Raw genomic sequence first — 21,000 nt, forward strand, 5'->3', positions numbered from 1 at the left:
CCTTGGCTGGGCGGCTCGAAGCTGCAGTTGGGCTTGGGTCTGCTCCACAGACATATCCCTCACCATCCTTGCACCAGCAGGTCAGTTACGTGAGGTTTTTTTCCCCCATGGTGATAATACTGGCACAAGTAGGCAGGTGGAAACACGAGATGCCTCCTAAGACCAGGCTTAGAACTGGCACCATGTCACTTCCTCCTACAGTCCATTGGCCAAAATGGGTCAGGCAGCCATGCCCAAAGTCAAAGAGCGGGAAAGATTACTCTACCTCGAGTGGGAGGGACTGCGACGTCACAGAAAGGGATATGGACACAGGGAGGAGTGGCAAGAATTAGGACCAATAATTCAGTCCACCACAGAGTGGTGAAACATGTTCACTGCCACTGGGAGACCCGATGAGACAAGGACCGTGAACTGGCCACTAATCTAGTCAAGACGTAGGTCACTGGCATTCTTGGTAGGAGGTATTATAATAGAATGGTAAGGCTAAGAGCCCAGTTGGAGTGGGCGGAGGTGAGGATGGGAGGTGAGGAAGAGGAGTGTCAGTATACAGACCACTCTCTCAGGAACATTTGCTCTGAAGAGGTGCAGAAAAATGGTGCAGTAGCCTGAAGGAGATGTGAGGCTAAGCCTAATATGTTTTTAAATTTAGGGAAAATTAAGTCCTGTTTTATTTCAGTGGGAAGGATCCAGTAGAGAGGAAGAAACTGATGATGCCTGAAAGAAAGGGAATACGGGTGCTGGTGAAAGGGGAAGGGGCCCAGGGCACAGATGGAAGGGCTGGCCACAGATGGGCGGGCAGGGTGCAGAGCTGCAGGCATTCCCGTGACTTTGGTGGTGGGAAGATCTGGCAGTTGGTCTGATTGTACCTATTTTCTTTATGAAGGATAGTCTGAGGTCAGACCGAGAACGAAAGAGGAAGGGGTGTTGAAAATACGCAGAGAGGGGAGAAAGTGTGAAATGGTTGCACTGTGGAGAGGGAAAAGGAATTTTCTAAGAAACCGTAGTAGGATTGTCCAGCAGTTCAAATGCCCATTTGAAATTTATGCTATAAATGTGAGGTGACTCCATCCAGAGGAGCTGGGTAATTTTCTTCGGCAGGGTTCAACTGCTCCGTTGCAGGTGTGAAGTAAACAGTGTGATTTAACCACAGTTGGGTTTTCTCCAGGTGGATCCGAGAACAGCGCAAGGAAGTTAAGAGTGTTTGCAGGGGATTTCGCGTGCTGGATTATGAAATCTCAGCTGGCTGAGAAGTGAAGACCTGAAGGGAGATAAATCCTGAAGAAACCGCAGAGCGATGGCCTGGAAGTCTCTGGTAGGAGGACTGGTGGAGCGGAAGGACGGGAGTGAGGGAGCTGGAGGGCTGGCAGGGGGTGGGATCTTTGAGATTTTAAGGATGGTGTAGACATTCAGGGTTCTGAGGTCTAGGGCATGACCAGGAAGCTAAGGTGGGGCAAGAAAAATGTATTACTAGGGCTAAGGCACTCAAGGGACTTATGGGCCAGGGTGTTGGATGGGTCACTAGCATTGATGCTAGGTCACCAAGAGTGATGACAGTGGAGGAGAAAGAGCCTGGTGCTAAAATCATCAAGGGACAGAGAAAGTGACCAAGAGGATGATAAGGTGACACTAATTAGGAGGAGGAGGAGCGGTGGGTAGTAAACCCTGATGAAATGCATTCCAAAGGAGCTGGGTTTTTGAAGGTGGAAGAAGAAACAGATTGGGAACTTCAATGCTGAGTGAGGACATCTCCAGGCCGTCAAGTGCATGGCCTGAGGGGTAAAACAGCCTCTATTGGAGAGGGCTATGGAGACTGCAGTGTCCTCAGGGTACAGGCTGGCTTCAGGAAGAAGGAAGCCAGGGTCCTAGTCTTGGAGGAGACTCAGAGTAGAAGCACGGAGTAGGGTTTGGGAGCGAAGGAAGGGTGGGCACCACGTAGGGTTTGGCAGGTTCAGCAATGTGGGGTACGGGTGGGGCTGAGGTGGGTGGGCGTGAGGCACGATGGGATTGCTTTCCCTGGGCTTTGGAGGCCCGGAGCGGGCATCAGGGCAGCCCCTTTGTGGCAACTTCCCAGATTCCCCCTGGGGGACTGGGGGTGAGGAGTGTTTGGACTTCCTTTTCGGGGAACCCCAATAACTTTGATTGCTCAAGCTTCTCCGTTAGGCCTTATCATCTACTTCCTGCTGTCTTCAGCGTTCTTCCGTGTGAATATCTTGTTGCCTCAATTAGACGCGAGTCCGGGCAGAACCCCAGCTATGCCACTCTGCACCCGCTCAAGTCCAACACAGCACCTGACCCGTCAGGGCGCTTCACAGCTGTTTGTTCATGGAGTTGGATACAAATGCGGTCATGGTTTCCCTTTAAGGCCGAGGACGGGGCCCGTGCTGGGGGCAGGGGAGGGGGGGGGGTCCCTCTGCCCGGGCGCGCCCCGCCCCCACCCGCCAGCTGCCGCGCGCCCCTCCCCGCGGCCGCCGCGGGCGCCCAGTAACCCGACGCCGCGCCCGCGCCCCCCCGCCCGCCTCCGAGCGGCCAATGGCCGCGGCCAAGCCTCCGCCGGGAGCCGCTGGCTGCGGCGCCGTCCCCGCCGGGCTGGAGCGGGGGCGCCCGGGGGCGAGGGCCTGCCGGCTGCGGGCCCCTCCGCCCCCGCCCCTCGCCGCCTCCGGGCGCGGAGCCGGAAGGCAACTGCGCCACCCAGAGGGCCCAGCCCTCCCCTCCCCGGCCCGGGAGACAGGACGCTGGGGACCCAGGCCCTGCTCAGGGGTTGCCAGCAGAGAGACCTTGGGCAGTCCTGGAAGCTCTGAACCTCAGTTTCCTTATCTGTAGTGGAGGGTGGTACCTACCCCCTCTGAGCGGGGCGATGTGAGGACCCAACCAGGTGAAGGGTGTAACAGTCCTCGTGTTAGCCAGGGCGGGCCAAACCCAAGTCACTGTGACTTGTCCCCGCCCGCCCTGCAGCAGATGAGAACTGCAGCTCTTCCCACCCCCACGCCGGTCCCACTCGCTACCCAGGGGATTCCCTGGGTTCAAAGGCAGCGCCTAACCCAGCTTTCCCTAACACCCCAGCCGGGCCTCTGCTGCGCTCGCTCCCAGGCGGAAGTCAGCTGGGGCGGTTTAGTGACCCTGGGGGAGGCAGCTGGAAGTCCATGCTGGGCTGACAGGATGGGGCACACAGGCAGGGCGCCTTTCCAACTACTGGTTTATCTCTTACCTACTTACTAGGGTGTCAGACGTGCAAAGAGGAAAACCTCACCAACAGTGCCCTTTTCCTCCTCGGATGATTATAATTGCTCGCCCCTGACTGTTACCGTCGATGGGCTACAAATACTTGGGTATTTAGTGGGACCTTCAGTGATCGTGGTACCTAAAAGAATAGCAAACGAGAGCTCAGGAAATACATTATAGCCTGAAAGAAGAGGAGGAGAGAAAGTTTTTGTCAAGGATGCATTATTTGGACATTCACAGCCCCCCTCACCCCCAGGATGGCAGGGCATGGGTCACCTATGGTGATGAGGACACATCAGGGTCCCCAGGTTCTTTGCTTCTGTGCCCATGTCCTTAACAGGCTCCCAAGTTGGCTCCTGGAAACTGCAGCCCTGGCTCACACCCTTTCTCTGCACTGGCCTGGCAACCCTTGGGCACCTTGCCTGGGGCATGGTGTCACAACGGTAAACTGCTGGCTCTTCCCTGGGGCTTAGACTCCAGGGGCTAGTGGTCCCATCAGGCCCTCTGCCCCAGATGGATCCAAAGGCAGGAAGTGACTGGGGAGTCTATGAGGGTTCCTTAATCAGGGAGAGGGAGAGGCCCACCAGTCCGGGCCTGATGTTCTGCAGGCTTCCTGAATTCATTTGCTTCCAGACCTTTTCAGCCTTGCCAAGCCCTGTGTGAAAGATCAGAACAGCTGGAAGTTTCTAGCAGGAAAGCACCAGGTGCTGAGCAGGTCCTCGTCTGCCTTAGAAACAGTTAGGGGCTGGGGCGGTTTGGGGTTGGCATTCCTGCTTTGCAGACAGGCAGGAATTGCTCGCTCTTGGAAGGCAGTGCCACCCCTGAACCTGAGGTGGGATGGCAGTAAACCCAGGACACAGGGCTGGGGACGGAAACTAGGAGCCTCCTCCCTCCCAAGCGACAGGACGACGACACAAAGGGCCTCCTCTGCTGGCCAAGCAGAGGGGATGGGCTCACTGATGGGGAGGGCCAGGACTGTCACCCAGTTAGAGCCAGGCGGCTGCAAATGAAACACAGGCCTCGAAGGCTCAGACAGGCACTCAATCTCTCCCAGAGCCAAGAAATCCTGGCTAGAAACTTGACTACGGAGCAAGGAAAGGCACCGGGAAATACTTGAAACCAGGCGAGACCCCTGGTAATGCTGGACTCCTGACAAACAAGGAGCAGAGCCAAATGCTTTTTTCCCACTTGGCCCAAACACAAAACGGAGCTGGCCAGAGAGGACCCAGGGGAGGTGGCGGAGGAGCTGAGGAGGGACCCAGCAGGAAGAGAAAAATAGGCAGCGGGGTAGTTTTTACCCTGCTCAGACCCCAGAGCTCTCACAGGGCAAGTCAGCAGAGGGGGAGTTCCCGCTTGGCTTTGCCCAAGGCCAAGGTCACTCACACCCACTGGAGGTTCTCACGAGGGGCTGTGGAAACTTCAACGTGGCAGCGTGGAGTCGCTAACACCCAGTGGCCAGGCTGCATGGGTCAGCTTCCACTAGAAGAAGGGGAGTTTGCAGGGGCAGCTGCTGAGGGAGAGCGGCACCCCCACCCCCAGCCCCAGGCGGTGGAGGGACTCACCTTGGCCCTCAGAACGAGCTTAGTCCTTACACCTGGGCTCAGCCTGCTTTATTTCAAATGAATCTGCACAGTAGCATGTTATGGATAAAATTTATAAACCTACTAAGCAATGTTCTTTTATTCATATTTCCTGTAATGTGTGAAGGGGAGTTACTTTTTTAAAGTTCTAAAATTAGAGAAAAAAGAAAAATCATTCTGTGTTGAGGATGAATTCAGTGCCTCAATTCTCTTTATCCTTTGCTGGATCTTGGGGGGTAAAAAAGGAATAAAAAGAAATATGCCACAGTACGAAGCCTTCTTCTTTAAAAAAAAAAAAAAAAGCTTCTTTCTGAATATAAGTAGAACATGATCTATAAAAAGAAATTCAGACAAAAGGTATAAAGAAGGGAGCAAAAAAATCACCTACAATCCCACCACACAGTGGTCGCCCTGATAGCACTTTTGTATATTTTTCCTGTACTATTTTCTGTGCGTGCAGATACATGTTTTTACATGAGACAAAATTATTAACATGAGTGGTCCTAGGCTTTCTCCTCCCCCTGCCCACTGAAGAAAATCCTGAATTTGTCTGTTCGGTTTCCCCTCACTTCTGTCTTCTAGAGAGAGGAAGAGTTATTACGTGCTGAGAAGAGCTAAGTTATCTACATAACAAAGCAATGCAGTGGGACGAGGAAGAGGTCCAGAGCAGGGAAAAGTCAGGAGCGTGTTCAGACTGTAGCCCATTCGAGGCTGTGGAGCAGCTACAGGGCAGAGAAAACTGGGCTTGGAGGAAGGAGCCTCTGAGAGGGGCCGATGTGATTACAACCTGGAGGCTTTTTATTTTTTTATTTTTTATTTTTTTGAGGAAGATTAGCCCTGAGCTAACTACTGCTTGTCCTCCTCTTTTTTTTGCTGAGGAAGCCTGGCCCTGAGCTAACATCTGTGCCCACCTTCCTCTACTTTATATGTGGGACGCCTACCACAGCATGGCATGCCAAGTGGTGCCATGTCGGCACCCAGGATCCAAACCGGTGAACCCCAGGCCGCAGAGAAGCGGAACGTGCGAACTTAACCGCTGAGCCACCGGGCTGGCCCCTGAAGTCTTTTTAATGTTCTTCCAGAAAGGTGATTAAATAATGGAATTTATTTTGTATTAATTTTGCCCATTAAACTATGCACTAAGTCTAAATAGAGACTGAACCCTGTGGTCTCCCCTCTCATTTACAAGGGTTATGTTGTTTAAAGATGAGGTCATATTATGCTTTCTTTCTGTATCCTTTTTTAAATAATTAAATTTCATGTTCAGGTCACTAAGTGACTTGTTGTGTTGTCCTTTTAAACAGCTGCATGGCAGTCCTTCATTTGTCTTCACCGTAATTTATTTAACCCCTCCCCTGCTGATGATCATTTACGTTATTCTATGTTCACTGTTATCAGCAATTACTCAGAGGCTATCCCTATGTGTATAGGTCTCTGCACCCTTGCTGACTTTTTGCTTAAGATATATTCCTAAAACCATAACTGCAGGGTCAAAAGATAAGAACGTTCAAAATTTAGCACACAGTGCCAACTCACTCTCTGTAAAGACTAAGCACATTAACACAGCCACCTACACAGCTGGATTCTGCTCTTGAATGGAGTGGTGCTGGCAAGGGAGGTCCCAGTGGGCCCAGTGGGCTGAGACACTGGGAGGGAGTTGAGCCTGGGCACGTGGTGGGGGGAGAGGTGAGGGCCATCCAAGAAGGCAAGAAAGCCCGTTGAAGGCTCTGTGGAGGGTTACTTTTGCTACCCAGCATACTTTCCTTTGGGGAATCACGCTTTCCCCATCCACAGTAACCCATTCAGCCCGTGAGCTTTGGGTGGCGCTGACCTCATACCTTCTCCCCGACCCCATTCTGGGCTGGCCACGGGGGTGACCATGTGACTGGAGCCAGATCAGTCAGAAGTCTCCAAACCCTGGTCAAGGGTTTGACCCTTGGATTGGTCCAAGGACAGACACATGACCAAGGCAGGAAGAAGTCTCCTTTCTTGCTCTCTAAGCATCATGTGACACCAGAACTGGCAGCAGTCGTTGGCTCCCACCACATGAGGGCTGCCGAGATGAGCAAGGAGCTGAGACATGGAGACAAAACCCTGAAGCATCGCCAAGCCCCAGGATCCAGACATGTCTGAAGCCAGCAGGGTCCATCTCGGACTTTTCGTTTACAGGAGCCCATAGATCCCTTTTTTCCCCAAATTGTCACTAGATTTTATTTTTTAAGGATTGGGTTTTTTCTTTCTTTAGTTTTTTAATTGAGGTAAATTTCACATAACATAAAATTAACCATTAACCATTTTAAAATGTGTGGTTCAGTGGCATGGAGTACATTCACTTAGCATGATGTTTTCAAGGTTTATCCGTGTTGTAGACTGTTTAAGTACTTCATTCCTCTTTAGGGCTGAATAATAGTGCACTGTGTGGATATACATACCACATTCTGTTTGTCCATTCTGATGGACATCTCAGTTGTTTCTACCTTTGGCTATTATGAATAATGGTGCTATGAACAGTCATGTATAAGTATTTGCTTGAATACCTGTTTTCAGTTCTTTGGGGTGTATACCTAGGAGTGGAATTGCAGGTCATACAGTAATTCTGTTCACATGTTCCTTTTCTAGTTTAAGCTAATGCGAAGTGGGTTTCTTTCATGGAAAACCAAAGGAGTCCTGACCTACTCGGGCCTTCAAAGACAAAGGAGGGTGGCCAAGTGGGGAGCAGCGAGGGAAGTGTTCTGCCTGGAGAGGCTGGCCAGGCGGCAATGGAGATGTGGGACCCGGAACAGGGAGGAGCACATGCTCGAGTGGGAGCACCACCGGACAAAGTATTTTCTGGGCAAGTAGCAGGGCCGTATTGTCTGGAAGACCCACAGAGAAGAGGACTCTTAGAGCAGCTGCTGCGTTGGCAGCCCCGTCTGTGAGAGGAAACGCCCCCTCCTTCCTCTTTTTCTTCCTCCTCCCCTTCCTGCCAGGGCTGGTGCAGAGATGAACCCACAGGAGTAGTCTGGGGGGCAGAGAACACATTTTCCTTTTTAAACGAGAAGGGTTTGTTTCGCTCTGTGCTCCCACGGCTCTGCCAGGGACCGATTTCTCCACCGTGAGGAGCCGCAGGTCAGCCCTCAGAACCACGTTTGAGGATGGCCAGCCACCTTCCAACATGGCCACTCTGCCCGGGACTCCAGGTGGAGTGAAGCTCCTGACCCATCTTAGAAAAGAAATCACTCTCTGCTCCTGCTCCTCTGTGCCTGCCATCCACCCAACTCTGCTCCCCTGATGTTATGAGTCCATTTGAGGGAATCAAACCAGCACAGTTGAGATCCATATTTCTGCTTCTCTAATTGAACACGGGTTGAGACTCTCCTCGGAGTCAGTGTTTTCCCCGCTGCAGAATGTACTACAGGTAGAAAGGGATTCTATTGAATTCCCTTCACATTGAGCCCCTTCTGTGTATGTGTCATGCTGGGCAATGAAGGAAGAGGAGCTGGGCAGGGACAAGGGGTGGCAGGGCACTAGAAATATGAAAAACCCAAGGCTCCTGACCCCAAGGAGCATGCAGCTCATGGGGGAGACAGACGTGTACCCAGGGGAGACAGGTGGCAGCATAAAGCAGAGCAGACAAAATTACTACGATAGGGAAATTTGGTTTTAGATCCGTCCTCATGAATATTTATTTACTTAGTTTAATATATATATATATATATTTTTTTTTTAACTTAGATTATTGATTTTAAGCCTTTCTCTTCTTTTTCTTTTTTTTAAAGATTGGCCCTGAGCTAACATTTGTTCCCAATCTTTTTTTTCTTCTTCTTCTCCCCAAATCCTCCCGGTACATAGTTGTGTATTCTAGCTTTGGGTCCTTCTAGTTGTGGCACATGGGATGCCACCTCAGCATGGCCTGATGAGTGGTGCTAAGTCTGTGCCCAGGATCTGAACTGGCAAAACCCTGGGCCACCGAAGCGAAGTGGGTGAACTTAACCACTTGGCTGTGGGCCGGCCCCTAGTTTAATATATATTTTAAAAATTTAATCAAAGTAATACTTTCACATAGTTTAGGAGCTGAGACCTCTTACCAACAGCCAGCACCAAGCTGCCAGGCAAGTGAGGGCGCCATCTTGGAAGTGGATCCTCCAGCCCCAGTCAAGCCTTCAGATGATTGCAGCCTCAGCTAATATCTTGACTAAAACCTTGTAAGAGACCCTGAACCAGAGCTGTCAAGGTAAGTTACTCCTGAATTTCTGACCCACAGAAACTGTGTGAGATAATAAAAGTTTATTGTTGTTTGAAGCAGCTAAGTTTTGGGATAATTTATGTTACACAGCAATAGAAAACTAATATATAATGTTTGCTATTATTATTTTCTTGGGTCAACACCGTGAGCAAAGAAGCTGGGGACGGAGATGTTCTGCCTCAGGTGTGCTGTGAGCAGTATTAATAACTGAGGATACCTTGCTGCTAGGTTGTGCATAATGTGATGGGCTAAGGACCATCTGGACAAGTTACAAAGCTTCTTTTGAAATGACCAGTTTCACACCCATCTGAAGTGTGCTGCAGAAGCCAGTGGTCTCAGGGAGGACCTGCCTGGGCTGACAGACCTCATTCACATGACCTCCAGGGCTCAGGTGACAAACATTAAAATGAGAGTTATGGGCTATTGATCTAATGCAGTTCCCACAGTTAGGAATTGATGGAGCACTTTCTTTAGAAAAGGCAGTCCAAGCGGCAGGTTCATTTGAGTCTGGCCCACCTTTCCAGCGTGTGGAAGCTCAGCCCTTCGCGTGAAAACCTCTGCAGTATTTCCCAGCGACACTGGCTTCCTTCCCTGTCACCAGGAGCTGGACGGAGCTGTGGGGCACATGACAGCTGCGTTTCATCAGCGAATGTGAACTCATGTCCAAGAAGTCCCCACCCCTCTCGGTACCTGAGATTCTGGGAAATCAGCTCTATTTTCAGCCTCTAGGTTTCCTTGTCATTATGAGTGCTGAGCTCCTCGGAAACAGGTGGCCACCGGGGAGCTGAAAAAGAGGAAGATGAAGTGAGACCCACACAGCCCCGCAAGGAGACAGTTCTAAACCCCGAAGACTGGAAACCGTTGTCCAAAGTCCTTTGGGCAGTCACCCTGGAGACGTCCGCTGTGTTTGGGAATACATCTGGCAGGGCTTCCCTCAGGAACCGAATGGTCAGCCAATTTGAGCCTCCTTCCTTGAAAGAACTTCGATATAAAACATTTGAAAAGAGTGTTTTAACACTTCTGTATTTCTTGCTGCTTATTCCTTTCTTTCCTGGCTTTGCTGCTCAGAGACAGACCTTCAGTCCAGCAACAGCTATCTCCCCAGGGCTCTACCGGAAAGCGGTAGAGAGGTGACCACTTTTCAATTATCCCCTGTCCCTGGGAAGAAAGAACACAGAACCCAGGTTTGAGGTTTTGAGGACCAGGGTGCTTACGAGTCTTTCTTCCTCCATCACAGGCTCATGGACTGTAAAGGAATCAAATCCAGCCAACTGGTTATTTAAAAGCCTTCGCTTAGCATTTGATGAGGCGAAGAATGAATTTTGGATTAACCATTAAAATTGACGTCCAATTCCCAGCGGAAATTGAACACGTCCAGGCTCTGTCTAGAGGGTAAATGAGGAAACCGATGTCAAAAAAGTGAAAACTGGGTTTCTTAGAAATAAACAAAGTTTGTGTGGAAGAGAGGGCTCCCCCACGTCTCCTTGGCCTCCACTGTTGTCCTCCCTGAGTGGACAATATCAGTACCATAGCGGAAGGGTAAATGGTGTGTGAATAAGTTGTCCCTAGCAGCAGCTTTAGACAAGGCTGGCAGTGAGAGAAAAGCAAAAATGAAGTCAAAGTAAAACACCGCCAATGCTTCTATTGCAATTTGCATCACATTACCCATAATGATTTGTAATTTTACATTTAAAGCTATTATCTTTTGGCAGACACCTTGACTTTAAATAAGTGTCTGTTACCCCAAGGGCCTGCGGCAAACTGTGCCTCGCATCCCACAGCAAGAGCAGAGTGAGGAGATCCATGCAGGAGGGCCGCATCCAGGCAGCAGCCTCGCCAGCCTGAGGCTGCACCTCCCTGCTGGGCGTGAGGCTGCCCTAGGTAGACACTTACCACGGTCACTGCTTTCGTGACTGTCATCCTGCCAAGGGCTTTAAGCTACCACCTTCCATTTACTCCCGCTTCTGTCTGCATAGAAAGAATGGAGTATCTCGCATTCCTCCCTTGGTGCCTGAGGACTGTCTGAGAAGTGCACTAAAGGATCGTCTCTTGGTCCCTGACATCTAGGAACCTACAGTTGCTTAAAAACAGCAAGAAAGCTCCCCAAAGAGCTGCTTGCAGGATGAGAAGCTGGATGGATTCCAGCTGGAGTGCCACTTCCCTCACCCCACCTACCTTTAAGTGACAGCAGACTGAGGAATGGTAGGGGGTTATCACAGAACATTCTGGTCCTTTTGTCAGAGGCTGAAAGCTCCTTGGAGCAAATGACTACACAGAAATTCAATCAGAACAGAAGAACAGGCAGAAGCAAACTGAGGAGCCAGCTGGGGGCTATTTTTCCCCAAAATTCATATTCTACACACTGCTAGGTACTAACATTGTTCAAAGAAATAGGTCAATTACAGAAAGTACCTAACCAGTGTCTGGCACATACTACGTGTGTCAGTTAGCTCTTTGTTTAACAAACCATCCAAAACTTAGTGGCTTAAACCAACACTGTTCCTTAGCTCACGATGCTGCAGTTTGGCAGGCTCTGCAGTAGACTGCCTGGTGGGCTGGGGCCGGCTGGTCTAGGATGGCCTCCGTGGGGGCGGCGCCTCTGCTCCACATGGCCCTGCATTCTGCAGCAGGCTAGCCCAGCCTGTTCCCATGATTTCCAGAGAGAGAAGGGGCAGGCACGTTCTCTTGAGGCCTAGGCTCAGAACTGCATAAACAACACCCACTGCCTTCTACCAGGCGAAGAAAGTCACCAGGGCAGCCTGAATTCAGGGAGCGGGGAAATGGCCGTTGCTCTTGGTGGGAAGGGCTGCAAAGTCAACTTGCAAAGCAGCGAGCATAAGGGAGCCGTGACGGATTGTGGCCGTTTTTGCAATCTAGCACTGTAGGTATCAATCCGTTTTGTGAGTGTGTACAGCCTGTCAACCCTTTCCAAAAGGATTCGTATTAACAGGTTGACACACCTAGGATGAGAAGATATTTGGAAAAGCAAGACCACCAGACTGGTAAAGAAGGTAGTCAAAAGGCGACACCTTTATTAATGTGCTTGCTCCCCCAACAGCCAATCCCTCCCCGGGCTCCCCCCCCAAACCCGACTCAGCCCCACTTCCCGCTCCCCTGGATGCAAGCACCTGGCCGGGCCTTGCCCAAGGTGCGTCCTGCCCTCAGGACACTGGCATGTGGTCAAGGAGACTTTCCCACCTTCTGGCTCCCTATCAGCAATCCTGTTCCCTTGTGGGCTACTGTCCTCTTGATGGAGTCCTTTCCGTCTCTCTGGGAAGAAAGGCCTCTCTGCTCCGAGTCAGGGGTTCATTACCCTGATCTGGAATGTCTGTTTCCCTCGTATTTGGAGTTAGTGAGTGGTTAGTAACATGTGGCCAGTGTCTCTGAGACCATCCTGTTCCTCGAGCTGGCCAGATCTCTGGAGACAAGTGTGAAGAAACCCAGGCTTTGCCTCAACATGTGCTGACTGGCTTCTGTCACGGTTTCAGGTGAGACACATCTGTTTAGCGATTTCCCTTCAGGAGTAGGAAATGGGGCCCCTCCTCCTCCTGATTCCCACCACCAGTGCCCTCAAACACTTAACACACGGCGCGCTCATGAGAGCTGCGTTGTGCTGTTTCTTCAGCAGAGCAGACACTGCTGCTTCTCATCTTCCTCCACAACTCCCTTGTGCATAGCCACCTTCTAACTCAGGGTGCGCATATGACACCACACTGACCTACCAGATGGAGGCAGTCAGCCAAGTGAGACTTCTGGAAAAGCTTGTTTTCCTGACTTAAAAAAAAAAATGGACTGACAAGCCCTTGGCCCTTCCTCCTTCTTCCTGCCTGAGACATGGGTGTGAGGCCAGGAAGTGCAGTAGCCATCTTGTGACCATGAGGACTAAAGTCATGAATTAAGGCTGGCAGAGCTAAATGATAGAAGCCTAGGTACCTGATGACTTATTTGAGCAGCTGCACCAGCCCTAGGAGTACGCAAGTTAGTGTAAGTCACTATTGGTTGGATTTTCTCTTATTTGCAGCCAAACAAATTCCTTACTGTTACAGACAGTATCTTTGTTGATTTCAAAGGAAAGTGTATTCACAAAAATATAACTGAAAGAGCTGAATATTCTAAAGAAGTCCCAGAAATAGACCAGTCAGAGAAATCATTGTTCATTTCAGGCTTCGGGTTTCTACTGTAACTTGCTTGGATGGAAAATAAATCAGTATCAAGGAGGGCTAGGATGCCATCCCCTGAATTATATTATTATATTTTATTAAATCTCAGATGCCATCAGTTGTGAGGTGCAACATTATTTTATGTATCACTATCAAAGAAAAAATGTTCTGAAGACATACCACCAGCTGTAAGAAGCACCCCCTCTGATCCCAGAGATTTTTTATTGGAGGGGGGCATCCTAGAATCAGTGAATCAGTGAAATATGGCATATATTTGCTTCCTGGATTATTGTCTGCCGTCCCCACTGGGGGGACGTCAAGACCCTGTCTGCCTTGCTCTCTGCTGAGTCCTCCACAGCTGGAATTGGGCCTGGCGCAGAGCGGGCTCCATAAATATATGTTATTGAATGAACCAAGGATCTAGTCCAGCCTCTCCAATAACTTCCCGTGTCACCCTGGTGGAGCAAAGCATTTCCCTTCTCTGCGCCTCGTCTCTCCGTGATGCGGATCAACTGAACCTCACCAGGACGGAAGCAATAGAAAGCCCCACATAAACGCCACGCGGGCGCACACTCCGCTTCAGCATGGCGAAGCCTGCCGGCCTCAGACGATGCTTCTCCACCATGCCTAGAAAGCCCCGTCTCCCCCAGAGCCCGTTCCTGCTGCGGCTCTGGGCACCACCCTGCCAGCCAAGCCTTTCCAGCGCTCCGCCTGGATTGCTCAGTGTGCTTCCGGCAAAGGCAGCAAAGGCACAAGGGCTGAGGAAATACGCAAGGTCCTTCAAGCAGGGACCGTGTTTCGTAACTTCCCTGAAGTTCTCCAGGAAGTCGCCATACCAGGATGTCATTGCGGTGAAATGTTTTTGAGTAACATGGGCCTGCATCCCGCAGAGACAGGGTCTTGCCTGCCCCAAATCATGGAGCTGGGGCTGTGTGTGCCCCTCCTGCGACATTGACTCAGAAACAGTAAAGATAACAGCAATAAGTCAGAATGAGTGACAAACCCTTTGAATGTGCTCCCCCATTTAAACTTCAACAAAACTCGTCGGGTAGGAAGTAGCTTTATCCCCTTTTTACAGGAAGGGAAACTGAGGCATGGCAATGTTAAGTCACAGTAAGTAGCAGAGCTTGGCTGTGAACTCAGGTGGGTGGCACCAGAGTCTATGCTTGTGACCATTATGCTCTCCTGCCTTCCACTGTGCTTGGCATCGAGACAAGAATAATGCCCAGTCCCTGCTCTGAAAGAGCTCATGCTCAGGGGTAGAAGACAGACCTGCTGGCAGAGATGGGTACACAAAGGGTCACAGGAACACAAGAAAGAGAAAAAGGCCCATGCCTGTGGGCAATCAAGGAAGGCCTCACAGAGGAGGTGGCTGTGATCAGGGCATTGAAGGGAAAGTAGGAGTTTGCCAGGTAGGCGAATTAGGGGCAGAGCATTCCAGGGACAGAAGCTTCTTGGAAGCTGGATCTGGGCAAAGGGAGGCAGAAGGCGGGGCTGAAAATAAGGGAAGGGCCCCATGGGGAGGGAGTTGCCCTGCCTTGGTCAGGGAGGCTGAGAAGGATTTAAACAGCGGAGGGACGGACTTGCTTTCATTTTAGAAAGAGCTCTCAGGTGGTTGCCTAGAGGGTGACTGTGGTGAGATAAAGAGAAGAGCATGACTCACTCACTGGAGTGGACTGTGAGTTTCACACTCCACCTCCGTGAGTGACACCGTGACATGGAGAAGGGAGGGGCAGACAGACACGCAGTGCAGGAGGGAGTGGACGTCCGTGCCTATGGAGCCCTCCCACAGACGGGGCAGGCCTTCCACATGTTCACGTGGAGTGACAAGGGTCCCTGACAAGGTCTCAGCTCCCACTCCTCAAACACCACCGTCTCTCCAGTGCCTGAAATTCCACCTCCAGAAATTATTCCTCTGGGTTAAGCACTGATCTTTCTTTTCCAGAGTTTTTCTCGTTTTTTCCAAAGTGGTCCTTTTACTTATTTTTTTTTTAATTTCCAAAGTGACACATCTTTCTTACACAAAAAGGAAACTTAAAAACATGCTAGAGATGTCCTATAGTTCCTCCCCAACTGTGGCTGAGATTCTTTTTTTTTTTTTTTTTGAGGAAGGACAGCCCTGAGCTAACATCTGCTGCCAATGCTCCTCTTTTTGCTGAGGAAGACTGGCCCTGAGCTAACATCTGTGGCCATCTTCCTCCAGTTTATATATGGGATGCCTGCCACAGCACGGCTTGCCAGGCGGTGCCATGTCCACACATGGGATCCGAACCTGTGAACCCCAGGCCGCCAAAGCAGAATGTGAGAACTTAACCGCTGTGCCACCGGGCCAGTCCCTGTAGCTGAGATTCTGAGTCTCGCTCAGTACCCATTCTTGCTTCTTTTTTTGGTGGCTGAACTCTAATTATATTCTGGGTGTCAATGTGTCTTGCTAAAAACCTCCATTTCCCAGACCTTCTTGCAGGTAGGTGTGACTAGGTGACTAGGTTCAGGCAATGACATAAATGGATGTGTTCTGTGGGACTCCTGATAAGGCTGCTTAAAGAGAGCTGACTCAGCAGGAAGTAGGAAACAGCTTTAGTCTTTCTTCCTTTCCTCTTTCCAGCCTGCAACCCAACATGATGTGATGAATGGCACTTCGGCAGCCATCTTGGATCATGAGGTAACTTTGGGGACAGAAGTCACATACCAAGGTAGCGATCAAAAGGCAGCATACCACTCCTGGACTGCTCACCTCTTAGATGAGAAAGAAATACATTTCTATTTTTTATTTTGGGTATTCTGCCACATGCAGCCAAACCAAATTCTGTATGACATACCAACCATGCTGTCTTTTTAGAGAAACTAACTTGCCCAATAGTGGCAGCACCACAGCTGATTGAACCTGATGTGGTCAACTGACCCCAAGCTGTAGGCTGCATGAAGCCAGATCCTCCCTCTCAGGTATTAGCAATTACATCAGAGAAACTCTGGTTAGTTGGTGTTGGCGCTTGAAAGAGAAAGTCCCGTAGTCACGAGGTGCAGGGGCCACCGTTTTAGGGCAGCTGTGATGGGCCATGTACAAGCTGACAACTGAGTGAAAAAAGCCATCTGCTGAGAGTAAAGACTGAGGAGGACACAGGCAGGAGGGATGAGGGACTACAAAACCCCAGAGTCAGAGAGGGGAGCTCGCTCAAGGCCACACTGCTCTATCTCCACCAAGTTTCCTGTGGATTCCAGTTTCCTAAAAATAAGCCTTCTTCCTTTTTAACCCAAGCCAGCTTGAGTGAGTTTCTGTTTCTGTTTCTTGCAATTAACAGATCCCTAACACAACCCTACACACTGTCCTGTAATTTCCTTTTCACTTCCTAGGTTCCCTTTTAAAATACCAATGCTCCTGCGAAAGGAATGCATATGTCACTAATACTTTCAGATAAATGGCTTCTGTCATCTTCCTGAGTGGAGGAAGTGAAGGAGGGGGCAGGCAGGTAGCATGAGCTTCAGGGCGGTGGATGCTGAAGGGGTGGACAGTGGCGATGAAGAGTCAGAGACAGGACTGGTTGCTGTTCCAAAGCACAGGGGTCCAAAACAGAGCGTAAGGAATTAGCTGGAAGTCTGCTATCTTCAGATTGGATCTGTGGCTGATACCTAATGCTGCAAAAAATCAAGATTCTTATATCTTGCTCCATCTAAAAGAGTACGGAGTTTCTTTATTCTGTTGCACCAAAAGCTTGCCATCCTACAATTTAGTAGTTTCTCCCACCTTCTCATATCCCAGATGACAAACTGTTAATTAATAAGAAAAAAATCAGGGCTGGCTCTGTGGCCGAGTGGTTAAGTTTGCGCGCTCTGCTTCCATGGCCCAGGGTTTCTCTGGTTCAGATCCTGCGCGTGGACATGGCACTGCCCTCAGGCCACGTTGAGGTGATGTCCCACATGCCACAACTAGGAGGACCCACAACTAAAGTATACAACTATGTACTGCGGGGATTCAAGGAGAAAAAGCACCCACACACAAAAAGATTGGCAACAGTTGTTAGCTCAGGGGCCAATCTTTAAAAAAAAAAAATCAGCATTTTTAGGTATCTACCAAAACAAGCGGCTTTTTCAGGGGCTGGCTTCCGGGAAGGCCGTCTGAAACACCCCCTCCCTCAAAGAGCCCCTCACGGCAAGGGCCAAAGTCGTGACTTTCTTGAACTTATTTATACCTTTTCTCAGCCCACAAGGGATCTGAGGGGGCTGCCGGCTTTCTGGTCATCAGATCATTACTCCAAATTCGTAATGAACACTGGTGATGTGCAGAGGGCTGGAAACACAACAAGCGCTGATGGGAATTGCACGCTTGCTGTGGGCTAGGCATTGTGCGAAGTGAGGTGCGTGGACTTACCCATTCAGTCTGTGAGAGGTACTGCTGTGTTTCATCCAATCGACGATGCCATCGATTGTGAGTTGCACCATTATGTACCACTAAGAAAGAAAGAAAAAAACCCTGTCAATTAACTGGAAGATGCCATACCAGTCAGGATATGCTAGACTGAGCTGTCAGAACACAGAACCCCAAAGTTCAATGGTGAGAGAAGAAAGGCTTATGTTTCTCTCCCCTTAAATGCCCATTTGGTACAGCTTAGCGCACATCATCTTCCCTGTGGGATCCAGGCCCATGGACCAGCCTCCATCTGGAGCTTGGCTGCCTGTTGAGGTGACCCCACACAGTCTTTTATTTTTTTGGTGAGGAAGGTTGGCCCTGAGCTAACATCTGTTGCCAATCTCCCTTTTTTTTTTTGGCGTGAGGACAGTTGCCGCTGAACTAACATCTGTGCCAATCCTCTTCTATTTTCTATGTGGGACACCACCACAGCATGGCCTGATGAACAGCGTGTAGGTCCGTGCCCAGGATCTGAACTCGCAAACCCTGAGTCCCCAAAGTGGAGCATGTGAACTTAAGCACTATGCCACCGAGCCAGCCCCCACCACACTGTCTTTTAAAGCTTCAGCCTGGAAGTCATACATGTCACTCCCCTCCACACTCCATTGGCCAGAGTGAGTCACCTGGCCACCCCTGAGCGCGACAGGCCAGATGTGGGCTCCTCCTGCAGGCAGGGACACTGCAGCAAACAGTAATACAAGTCCCCACTCCTGTCTCAACTGGAAGACCTAGCCCAGTTTCAGAGATATGAAAAGATGAAACCCTGGCCATCCTGGAGCTGATGAAACACAGACCCATCATCCCAGAATACAGGTGAGGACCGGAGGCCTAGGCAGTCATAAGAGACCTCAGAGTAGCAGAGCTGGGGCTTCAGCCCAGGTGTCACCACTTCCACCTTTATCCTTATGGAGGTGTGGCATCTGTGAGGTGCTGGGAAGCCTGGGTTCCTCCCCGCCCCCCCCGCCCCCCCCCCCCCCGAGTACTCTCCATTTTTAATCTCTCTCTTTTTTTAAACTCCTTTCCTCAAACATATGTTGAGTCAGCACTGTGCTAGGTACCACACTGAAGAAGTCTCTAGTCCCTTAAACAAAATGTCCCAAGTGGATCAAGGGTCAAAAGGAAGATACACAGAGATCAGCTACTGGCTTTGGAAGAGCATGCACGCAGAGGCTGAGGCACACGTGACCCCTGCCATTACGGGGCTGGCCCTGGTGGTAAACTGTCCCATAAAAAGAGGACTATCTACTCTAGGCAGAGGTCTGGTGGGTGTGGGTCGAGTGCCAAGAAGCGAGTGAGCTGGCCATTGGAATGTGAGCGTGGGTGGGGTGGGGGGAAGTGGCCACCGGCTTCCACTGAGTCAGAGGGCGAGTGGGGGAGGGTGACTGGGCCCCACCTTGGTGCGGGCAGGAAGGAGCGAGGTCAGAGGGTGGGTGGGGCAGGGAGGGAGGAGGGCCGCCTCAGGACGGCAGATCCCTGAGGTCGCTGGCGAACAGGCCTTTGATGCAAACACTGCCCAGTGAAAACCCCCCAGGACCCAGTAGGCTATCCAGAAGGCTCCTTCTGGGGTGTAAATCAGGGTTGCCATGAGAACATCCAGAACCTTGCCTTTGTCTGGTTTACGATTCAGAAGCTGCTGGCTGGGGTGTCCAATGCAGATTCAGAAAAGTAGAGATTTCAGGTCCTTTAGCTGCCATTCCTCCTCCCCAGAGCAGGGGTCTCGACGGTGAGCAAGTTTTCAGACATTTTAAAAATGGGAAATCAGAGAAGCTGAGGGTTAGAAGTGAAAGAATAGAACGGTTGGAGGGGATGTGAACAGAACATGGACATGACACAAAGCCAGCTATGGGATGGCATCACCGGTGAGCTGGGCGTAACCTGAGCACACAGTCCGAGCCCCGCTTTATGCAGTGGGAAGGGATCACCCCGTGCAGAGGAAGTGTGCCCGAGGGAGGCCGGCCCCGCAGACAGCTGCCGGCCTCCCTGAGCAAGCGCTGAGGCCAGGCATCCTCAGGGCCTGCCTCCAGCGGCAGGAGCCGTAGCTCCCTGCCCAGGGATCCCTGGACAGAAGCTTCACTCGGGCACCCTGTCCAACTGCCCCCAGCCTCCACATGCACCCTCCCAGACCCACCCTCCAGCCTGTCTGGCCATTGTCCCTGCTCACGTCTCTCTAGAGCCTTCTTTCCTGTCCTCCTCTCCACTTGGGCTGCTCTCTCTCCCCTCCATCCTTCAAGGCCACCTTCCTGAATTATTCCAGCCCTGGCTAGACATTGTGTTCGTTCCTGGGGCTCCGTTGACTGCAGGGTGGGGACCTGGCCTGCACTACCTAAAAGGAAAAAGCAGGGGACGCATTGGCTCTTGTAACTGTGGGGAGGAATATGTTTTCCTCAGCCCTCTTAGGGTCCCTGGCTGGGTCTGCAACTTCTCTGGCAGACAGATTAACAGGAGAAAAACATATAAATTCATTTAATAGAAGTTTTTTAGTTTTTTTTTTTGAGGAAGATTAGCCCTGAGCTAACATCTGCCAATCCTCCTCTTTTTGCTGAGGAAGACTGGCCCTGAGCTAACATCCATGCCCATCTTCCTCTACTTTATATGTGGGATGCCTGCCACAGCATGGCGTGCCAATCGGTGCCATGTCCGCACCTGGGATCCGAAGTGGCGAACCCCGGGCTGCCAAGAAGCAGGACGTGCGAACTTAACCCCTGAGCCACCGGGCCGGCCCCCTTAATGGAAGTTTTACGTGACACGGGAGGCTTCATAAGGAAATGTTTCTTCGGGTCTGAACCGAAGAAACAGTTAGAGCTGGGTACCTATTTTCTGTTAGGTTTGATGACGAGCAGACGGTCATGGAGGAATATGACAGGTTAAGGAGTAGGAGAGGAGTGCGCTGGGGGACACTCAGCAAGTCCTGTTTGCAGGATTCTTCTTGGCGTCCCTGTCTTCAGAGATAAGGATGCTCTTTCCCTCTGGGAATGGGGGGCACCTCTCACATGGGGGTTTCTGGCCTGTTTCAGGGAAGAGGGGGTCAGAGTGACCTTCCTGCTCTGCCTTTTCTCAAACTCCTTCAGCTTAAAATATTCAGTGTGCCAAGGTGCCATATTTTGGGGTAGCGTGTCCTGAACCCCATCATAACCAATCTGAGGGAAGTTCCAAGCTAGAGCTGGGGGCTCAGGGAGCCCTGGCCAACTAGGGACTTAAACTCCACCTGTCCGTCTGTCCCCACCTGACCTGTCTCCAGGATGTTTTTGTAAAGATTTTATTTTTTTCCTTTTTCTCCCCAAAGCCCCCCAGTACATAGTTGTATATTCTTCATTGTAGGTCCGTCTAGTTGTGGCATGTGGGATGCCGCCTCAGCGTGGTTTGATGAGCAGTGCCATGTCCGCACCCAGGATTCGAACCAACAAAACACTG

General features: G+C 50.8%; 2 long non-coding RNA genes across 4 annotated transcripts; one reads left to right on the forward strand and one right to left on the reverse strand.

The window, feature by feature from the left end:
- Positions 1–923: 923 nt before the first annotated feature.
- Positions 924–10,486, forward strand: LOC103560875 (uncharacterized). 3 transcript variants are annotated; one of them, XR_011526023.1, is made up of 3 exons: positions 924–1,081; positions 1,166–1,312; positions 5,382–6,077. It is a non-coding gene; the product is annotated as an uncharacterized lncRNA (long non-coding RNA). The 3 variants fall into 3 exon arrangements; XR_547303.2 differs by lacking the exon at positions 5,382–6,077 and adding an exon at positions 8,845–10,486 and having other exon boundaries at positions 937–1,081; XR_011526022.1 differs by having other exon boundaries at positions 943–1,081; positions 5,682–6,069.
- On the reverse strand, positions 9,047–19,887 carry LOC139075537 (uncharacterized). Its single transcript, XR_011526024.1, has 4 exons — positions 19,751–19,887; positions 19,195–19,356; positions 17,551–17,630; positions 9,047–9,808 (listed from the first exon to the last, which is right to left on the reverse strand). It is a non-coding gene; the product is annotated as an uncharacterized lncRNA (long non-coding RNA).
- Positions 19,888–21,000: the final 1,113 nt, after the last annotated feature.

This window comes from Equus przewalskii, chromosome 14 (assembly GCF_037783145.1).
Source record: "Equus przewalskii isolate Varuska chromosome 14, EquPr2, whole genome shotgun sequence".
In the NCBI taxonomy this organism is placed as follows: Eukaryota; Metazoa; Chordata; class Mammalia; order Perissodactyla; family Equidae; genus Equus; species Equus przewalskii.